This window comes from Trachymyrmex cornetzi, unplaced genomic scaffold (genome assembly GCF_001594075.2).
Source record: "Trachymyrmex cornetzi isolate Tcor2-1 unplaced genomic scaffold, Tcor1.1 scaffold75, whole genome shotgun sequence".
Lineage (NCBI taxonomy): Eukaryota > Metazoa > Arthropoda > Insecta > Hymenoptera > Formicidae > Trachymyrmex > Trachymyrmex cornetzi.
In genome coordinates this window covers 657,309-667,719 of record NW_017300081.1, presented here as the reverse complement: position 1 = coordinate 667,719, position 10,411 = coordinate 657,309, and positions in this window count along the sequence as shown.

Below are 10,411 nucleotides of genomic sequence, written 5' to 3'. Positions count from 1 at the left end.
TTGTAAACCGTGCAGCTTTTTTTAAGAAAATATCCGGAAACTTTGAAAGTATAATTAATAATGATCTTTAATACCTCGTAATAATATCCTATATTTATAATTATTCTAACATTTTTTCTCCATTACTAATATACTTTTCTCATCAACAGCATTTAAAAAATAAAATATTAGTCGATATTTAACAGAAAAATATGTGAGAGAAATTTGTATTTTTAACAAATAAATTCTGAATTATATTCAGTAATTTTCTTCGATGTATTTTAACTGATATATTAACTATGTAACATATTTACAATAATTTTAAGGCTTGAACAATCACACGCTAGTAAGTGTATTCAAGGAAATGTATTGCCGACTAAAATCTATGACCGAAATGAAACTGCTGTATCAAAGTTTTACGTAAACTCAGACTTTTCGTTGTTGCTGATTGCGTATTTGTGATGCACTCAAGCATACTCGGGGCATACATGGCTGCACACCAATAGGAGTCGTAAACTTTGCTTGAAAACGATGATAGAAACGTAGATTGTGTGTTCGTTGGCCCGATAGCCTCAGTATTGATATTTTTAAATTCACATAACCAAATGCCCGTATTCTGTCAGAATACGCTTCTCTGATTTTCAATAATACCATGTTATTGTACATTGGTATATCAGTGTTACGTCCAAGCCCTTGGAAATACGTTTAAACGGGAGAGACAAGGATGGAGTTGTAGAGGGTATGGAAGGACGTTTAGACTTTATCTCGCAGGTATACGCGCAGTGGCGAACGTCTGAGAGTTACGCACTTCTTATCGCTCCGGAATATGGGTCAACGTCCTGAAGGGACGCTATAACACCTGTTTCCTTGAGCAGTGTGTACGTCGGTCCAATTTTGAGTCAAAGAAATAAATCTTTATAATTCGGGAGTGGACCAGGTGGGATCCTTGGGAAACGGCGAGAGTACGAGGTCTTTTGAATTTAAAAATTAACTGAAGGAAATCATTTTAAATAGAATTTCATTTTATTACTAAAGTAAATTACAAAAAAAATGTGCTTGTTATTGAGTTTATATAAACCTTTATAATTAAAGTTAAACATAATCATAAATTTTATAATCGAATTAAAGTACACATAATTGTCGAGTTACATAAATTTTATAATTAAACTGAAACATAAGTTTGGAGTTTACATATATTTGTAATTGAATTAAGTTAAAGATTAGGTTTACATAAATTACATAAAAACATAATTGTTGAGTTTACATATATTTCGTAAATTAAGTTAAGAATAACCACTAGATTTATAACCCTATCTTAAGCCTAAGCGTGGGACCATTATCGTTGGGCCCGTACGATATCGGTGTGAGATGGTTAAACATTTACATACATCGAAGAAAAACTTGACAAGTCGACATGGTTAATGGTATATCTGTACAATTATTGATTAATTGTGCGCTATTGAGTTTGATAGTGTTATGTGTGTGTGTTGTCGGAGAGGCAATACATAAGTTAGGTTGTTAATTAATTTCGTTAATTATGATGGAGGAAGGGGGAAGAAGGAATATACACTGCTATGTGTACATCGGGAGGATGTCTGGTTATGGCAGCGGATTTCCTCGAAATCTCACTGCGGATCGATTTTTATTAATTCATGAAATGATGAAGGGGGAAGAAGGAATATACACTGCTATGTGTACATCGGGAGGATGTCCGGTTATGGCAGCGGATTTCCTCGAAATCTCACTGCGGATCGATTTTTATTAATTCACGAAATGGCAAAAGAGAAAAAAAAAGGGGGGAACTTACTGTTATCTGACAGAGCGGTGAGACTGGATAGTTAGCCCTCGATTCGCTGGACCTCTCCAACGGTTGACTTCTGCGCACTGAATCTAATGTTTCAATGCACTGTTTAGTGTTAAAGTGTACGCACTGAGTTGACTGACTATGTAAAAGTGTACGCATTGACTGTGCAATGAGTTTACTGACTTTTCTATCTTTCTGAGTTTCCTGTCTTTCTGACTTGTGTCTCGCGATGTCGCGGTTTATATAGGGATAGTTTAGGGGGAGGTTCCATGGTAGGGTGTGTCTAATTGGGAAATTAGGGAATCAGGTTTGCAGGATTCTGAGGTGATACGGTTTTGGTTCGTCATTGGAAAATTGCCTTTCGGTTAGCTCCGCCTGCTGTGTCATTTTTTTATTCGTTCTTGCGTTGAACGATGGGTAGATATCTCTGGATTAGTTAATCGAGAGTCGCGGTTTGTGTTGTTTTTTCTCAGTGTCGGAAAATGTCATTACTAGATTTATAACCCTATCTTAAGCGTGGGACCATTATCGTTGAGCCCGTGCGATATCGGTGTGAGATGGTTAAACATTTCATCTTCTTTCGAGCGTCGGTCCGCGCTATTGTTCTTATTATCACGGGGATTATTTCGTGGCTTGGCTTAGTCTTGGTACCAACGCTGTTTGATGATTATTTGATGTTATTTATTTCGTGGCTTGGCTTAGCCTTGGTACCAACGCTGTTTGATGATTATTTGATGTTGATTTTTGTTTTCCACGATGCTCGAAAAGAGGTTTGATAGTCAATGCTACGAGAGAGTTTTTATCGCGGATCTTTCGATTTTAGGCAATCATTTCGTGACTTGGCTTAGCGCCTTGGTACCAACGCTATTTGGTGATTATTTGATATTGACTTTCATTTTCTACGATGCTTAAAAGGAAATTTAACGTTTGATTGTCGGTACTACGACAGAGTTTTTATCGCGGATCTCTCGATTCTAGGCAAACAAGATTTTGTGGCTGGAAACTTCTCTCGAATTTGTATTATCAATTGGATTTGTTCATATTTTACTTCGTTGATTGAACGGTCGCGAAACGAAGAAATCGTGGAATCCACCGGACATAACATCAGACAATCTAAAAATAGTTCAGCGTGTTATCAATTATTATCGAATCTTCCTAATTTCTTTTAATAACTTCAGATAGATATAGATATGTTATTTTGACAATATAATACTAGATAATTGTAAAAGGAAAAAAAAGTTAAAATTTTTATTGAGTAAAAGTAGAATTCTAAAAAGGTGTACACTAAAATTTAATTAATTTGACCCAATTTAATAAATCTTGTAAAACTATTACGAGTTGTAGGCGATTATTGATCAGGAGCATTTAGATATTTTAGTTTGCTGTTCCCTCAATTTAGATTAAATGTCAGTTGCGAGAAATTTACGAAAATTATCGTTGTCGATAATTAGATCAATAATATCTCTTTGCGAAAGTGCCATTAATGCATGTATTTATCGATATTTACCGATGCGCTTTTGCATGTAATGTCGACGTAAATAACACATAATAATTTTAGATTGTCGCGTCGATTATAGAATCGACGTGGCAACGCGCGCGGGACATATTTATTTTCAGGGGATGAAACGAATAAAGTTGCAAACAGATTGATACGGTTTAAAAAAAGAATTTCCAATCTACTTCCGACGAAGGAGCAAAAGAGATTCAGAGGTTCTGTAACCCTTTACGAACAGCTCGGCAATCCCACGGCTGTATTAACTCATGATTACTAATCCCGCAATGAATACCTATAATACAGTTAATGTAAATCGATGACATGGATTTTCGCTACTGAATCCGTTGTATTTATTACAATTTATGCAGGGATCTTGACGTCACGAAGGGACCACGTAGCGTAATTCTAAAATACAGAATGTCGAAATAGAAAGACCTGGCAGATTAATGGGACGCGAGAGATTTCGGAATATTCGTGTTGAGGAAACATTTTTCTCATATCGGTAGGTCTGGTATCGGTAGGCCTGGTATACGCTGGCAAATAAAAAGTTGCGAACAAGAAGGAGATATTGCAATTCGTTTATTTAAAATTGCATCGGCGCTAAATCTCTTGCGTCCAATTTCTACCACCTACTCTTTTCTATATCGCGAACTCTCGACGTACGATTTTATATGTCCTCCATCATCGATCCGTCGAAGCACCGGATGCCAATGTTAGTTACAAGTTTGCCGGATAATTTAAGCCCGATAACACGGTGACCGTTGATCCGTTGGAGGAAAAAAGAAACGAACTCTATTTGAGCCGTTGGTTCTTCGTTGTCAACGTATTCGTGCCATCTTTTACAAATATATTCACGTACGCACTGATCAGTGTAATGACGAGCCACTGTTTAATCGTTATTGCTTGAACGACGGAAGCGGATCGATATAGATCGATGGAGATCAGGAGAGTTCACTGTCAGAGATAGCACTTTTTCTTATCTGAATATTCTGGAAAATCGAATGGAAAAAGTCAATAGTTTTGCTGAAATATATATTTTGTTTGCACACTTACACTTTTATCACATTTTTGTCATATTATCAAGTTTTAATCAAAATTTTATACATATTTTTTCATTTAAAAGATATATGTAACTCGTACTGAAATCATCAATCAAGTAGTGAGTACCAGTATTTATTGCAATTGCATTTTCCTTATTTAATAGCAGATATAAATATATTACAACTTATAGGTTACGTAATTGAGTATATAAGTATGTGTTATCGTCTGAATTACGCAAATGACAAATTATAAACTAATTATTTCCATTTGATACTATGTAGGACATACCAAACCATTAAATAGCATTCAAACTATAAATTAGATATAATTAATTTAGTATCGGCTTTCTATTAATAATAATTCAATTAAAGACCCTTATTTGTCGCAAATCTCAATTTGTAATACTGAAACTAAATAACACAATTCCTCTTAACGTAAAAATCTATTAAAATTTATTGAAAGACAAAATCCTGACAAATATTTCAACTTAGGCCGACTTAAGATGTCAGAACTTTCTGAAATTTTTATTTGTTAAAAGTTTTATAGGTAGCTATTGATGCTTTAGCATAGAAACAATTTTCCTTATCTATACGTTGGCACTGAAATGACTTTTAGTTTCATTTAGTTTTAAGTTCATTTCATTTAGCACAAGGTAAAAACTACATACGTCCTAACAAAAATTTAATTTATTAAGTATTATTTACTATGTTTAAGATAAATAAACTATACCAATAAAAACTTTGTAATACTACTAAAAAAAATATTGAAAATTCGAAATACTTATTTTTTTTATTAAAAAAGAATTTTTTGAAACCTTTCCATTTTTACTGTATATTTTCTATAAGGGTGGGACATATAGCTACTCATTGGGAAAAAGGGATGGGATGTACGGCTCATAAATTTACAAATAATGCTTATAAATAAGACGTAAAATTACACAGTAACTTATAGAATGTGTTTACAAAGTTTTATTAAGAAATAAGAATGATAAATGTGCACATGAAGTGATAGATAATAGTTACAATCTTTTACATATATTACAAATGTTATGACATGAGGTCATAACATTTACATATTTCGTGTAATGTATTTATTGCATTTAGTGCATTGAATCGAATCTGCGCTTTGTATGCTTCGGGCATAAATCCTGTTCGCTAAACATGCGCTGTATATACCAAACAGGTGGGATATACGAGATATTAAGCTGAAGAAAAAATATAAGAGCTGAGCACTTGTATTTTGCTGTACTTGACTCTTTATTATTCCTTTACACTTACGTATCATCAAAATCATTAAGCCTTTTGCAATCTTTACAATAATCATTTTATGTGATTATGATATATTGATTACGCTATTAACTACATTGACAGATCGATTCAAATGACAGTAATTTTATTAACATTAATAGTAGAAAACTGAAATCATAACACAACATAACATGAAGGCATATAATAGAATGGTTGCGAGCACATTATCCCCACTCTTTCTATTTTTTCTAACTTCTGCGGTGTAAATCCTCGCACGGCATAAATGTCGGAGTTACTCTATTTTAAACGGACTGTTTAATTAAGTGCTCACGAGTAATCATCTTGCTTTTATTTTCTATTTACCTCTCAATCACTTATTCAATACTCTCTACTTCGTGATAACACAAGTTAGATAATTATTTCTTCTAGAAGCATTTAGATTAAAAATATTCATATGTGAAATTGAAGTAATATTTTGCAATTTAAAATTATATTTTAATTGTTGTGGTATGTGAATTGACTTTTCAAATACCGAATATTATTTTAAATTTTTGTTATTTTCAACTTCTAAGTGTATTAAAATGTATTATTTATTACAAACATGTAATTAAGAAAACAACTAATCTATTTTTGTAACCGAATTGCATAATTGCAAAATAAACAGTGTTCATATTAACGTATACACTTAAATAATAAACTAAATTATTAACTTATTATATTTCTTCATTAAATTGTTTAAACTTTATTGTTTTAGTCAAATTAATGATATATTGAATAGGAATTGTGATGGCCTATAGAAATGATTTTAAAAATAATTCAAACGGATATAATTTGACTTTATTGTATCTAACAATGTACTAGTGTGAACACTCATTGCTTTGTCACAATCCCGATAACTTTGAGCTTGTTTATTTTTCTACTGCCGTTCACGATAATACGATTAAATTATATTACGACCAGAGTTCTTTTCATGAAACAAACGTTTACCTAATTTTTATCTACCCATATAGGAATGTCCCTTATAATTTATGCCCATATAAGAAAATCGTTTTTTAAAGAAATTATAGAATTTCTGCAGGTATTAAATGATATTCGATATTTAATATTTTTAGTCTTGACTGAAATGAGCGACTTACATATATATATCGATCCGCGAAAAGTGTAACGAGTAGATATAATTGCCAGATTTCTCTTGAATATCACAGAATCTTTTTGAATCATCTCGTGGGAAAATCTATAAACGTTCATATGTATGTAAAATTTATTATTCCCTATTCGCGTGTATTTTACGTATCAAATAACTTAACTGATATAAAAGTATTTCGAATAAAAAAGACACGAATGTTAGATTCAGTGATACTGTGTGGAAACTACCGAAAATCATAACTATTTCCACTGTCCGATAAAGTGACAATCTAACAACATATACCAGATAAATATATGTTGCATACATTCGAAATCTGAAAGAGAAATTTACATCGTTTATTAGTACATATTTATATAAACTATGAAAATAATATTCAAATCATGGTTAAAAAAAACTGCTTTTTATTATTTCTTTAGTACGTTTTATCTTGTTTTATTATTTGTATGATATGTAGAGCCGTGTAAGTAAATTTATCGAGGGGGTAACCACTTAATGTAATCGTGGGACAGAATCCTCGAGAAATCATTATAAAATTTATATAAAATCTCTATGTATAATCCGATAATTATATATGCAACCACGAGAAATCATTGTATAATATTAAATAAAATCGTATATTTTACCAAATTACTTCATAGTAGTGAAAAAAATTATTTGTAATCAGATGAAATCATGTAATCTGTGGGACAATATTTCAGCTAGTGATTACCCCCTTGAAATTTATAATGCAAATTTTTTATGTGAAGTAAGAAGAATAAAAAGTAAAAAATAAAAAGAATAATCTTGTATTTTATCGTTCAATAAAAATTTTCGAGTCGTATATCATACGATGGTTAGATATCGTTCTCTTTAAAATTCTAATCTTGAGAGAAAAGTTCTTGCTGTTTGTAACTATAATTACACGTTACTATAATTATGATTATTACTCCCATAATGTGTTAGTAATAATAATTATATGTATAGTTCCAGCAGCAAATATATAGTTGGCACCGAAAATGACTATATATATTTATAATTTATATGGTTTGTCAAAAAATGATTTAAATTATAGTAATTGCAATTATTTTTATGGTAATAATAACTATAATTTGTGTGTGTGTGTGTGTGTGTGTGTCATTTCCGATGGCATGTACATACAATGCATATATATTTGTTGATAGAATTATATATATAATTATTAATACTAACATTATAAAGTAATAACTATAATTAATGTAAAATGTAATTATAGTCATAAATACCAGAAACTTCTTTCAGTGTAATCTAAGTAAGTAGGTCAAAAACATCAATGTATTCTTAGTTATTCGGTACATATGGTTTTAAAAGATTAGTGCAAACTAACAATGATATCAGTACTTGGTATCGTGATTAGTAATAATATGTAAATACATTCTAAGATCATTTGTCACGTGTTTTTATGGAGAGACGCATTGTGTGAAAAACCAGTCAAATTAGCATTATTCACATTTTTTACATTCAAAAAATATTTTTCTCTTAAAAGAAAAAATCAGAAAGATATATAATCAGAAAGAATCTATTAAATATTTTTTGCTCTTTTACAAGAAGACCTTTTAGTTAATTATACTATAATTTATTTAATACAATATCAGAAATCATATTATACGTAAAAAAACTTAAAAAAAGTCATATAATTATATCTAAAAAAGTGGTGATGACCTTTGTACTATATCTCCACAGAAAAGAAAACGTGATCAAAATACGTCTCTTTCAAAACCATTCCACTTTTATCTAAAAACATTTTTTCGTATCATCAAAAGTTGGTAAAATATTCAAAGTTTTCAAGTGAAGTGAATCACCCTGTGTATGTAAAGTAAAGGAAAATGAATGAAAGTTGTTTGATAAAAAAGAAGGAAGTTTTTAAAAAAGAAAAAACTTGAAAGTTAGAAACTAAAATACAGAAATAAAAATATTATAATGTAAAAATATTTTATTTAGATTGGAATTAATTTAATATTGCGAAGAATGTACTAATATTTTAAATAAAAATTTAGAACAACCTGTAAAAGGAATGTGAATATTTTCTCTTCTAGCAAGATAATGTTCTAACATATGAGTAAAAACAACTGATAATTAAATGTTATCAATGTTATAGCTTGAACGGAATAGAAAATCTCGAAAAATAGTAGCACCTAAACAAAGAAATCTCAGTTAGAATAAACGTCATGTGTTACACATATGTGTAACATATGACAAAACGTAAGTTTCCCTATCTTTTAAAAGGACATATGAAACTGTCCTCTTGCCGCGGTTGTTTCGAGTTTTGATTGCTTCCTCAGTTTTTTCATATACTTAAATGGAGTCCAAATATTGTGTGTGTGTGTGTGTGTGTGTATGCGTCATGAATTTTTTTTGTTTAAATTTAATTTTATGTTCAAGAATAATAGAAGAATAAGTAATAGAGAATGGCTCAAAAAATTTCAAATAGAAAAATAATTCAAGAACAGCTACGAGCCAAATAAATAAATTTTAATATAATATAATATTCTTGGTCTTAAATACAACAATAAAAATAAATCAACCTAGAAGACTGTACTTAAAAAAAAAGCGTTGGCTTTTATGCTTTTGTCATGTTTTATCAAAAAAAAAACTTTTTTTTTAAAATATTTTTATATGATATTTACTTAATAAATTCAAGGCTAATAGGAATCTGCGCCATGATTCGCGCGCTGTTAAAGTACTTAACATAAATATTTACGTTAAACAATAAAATTACTCATACATCGTCAAATAATGATAAAACGTTTGTTTCGGCTTACTTCTAGCTTCCTTCAACGTTTATAGATAAAAATTTCTGTGATCGTGATAGTAATACTCGAAACCGTGACGATCCTCCAACTCCCCCCGTCACTGTCGAGCGGAAGATAATGATTACTCATTACATTTTATATTCAACACTATTTCAAAAACAAGTGGTTAACGAAAAACCAATTATTTAGACGAGTAATTCCACAGAAAACATTGAAAAAAGAAAAATATGGTTCACGATTCCGTTCGACAGTGGCATGGGGGAGTTGGCGGATCGTCACGTTTTCGAATATTACGATCACGTTTCCATAGAAAGTTTTTTACAACACTGAAGAAGGCTAGAAGTTAACTGAAACGTACGTTTTATCATTATTTGACGATGTATGTAATTTTATTATTTGACCTAACACTTTTTATATTTCTAAATTATTATATATAATATTTAGCGTATGAATTACAGTGCAGATTCCTATTAGCATTGAATATATTGTATTTATTAATTGTGAATATAAGGAATCTTAATTGTTATTTTATTCTATGTGATATACTGTATTTCTCATATTATTTGATATGTGGTCGCGGAAAGGGGCGGCGACGGGAAATAGACTTGCTAGGTCACAACCTTTCTATGATAAAACGTATCCTTTGGGGGATAACGCTAAATTAAACGGGTGCATCTAGACAATGTCCGTTCTGGTCTAATTTTCCATAGACGCTAGGAAAATTTTGATAAGTTTCTCTCTCTCCGTCAATGCTTGGTGCGGGTAGAGATCTCTTTATCTCTTCTGCGTCGTGGTGGTAATGGTGGACCCTCGGGCCCGGGGAGCGGACATATGTACGAGTGGTCCAACATGCATAGGAAAGATTTATAAGCACGGGTGGGGAGCTGCGAGAGCATAAAAGCACGCACGAAGAAAAGCGCAGACGCTTTT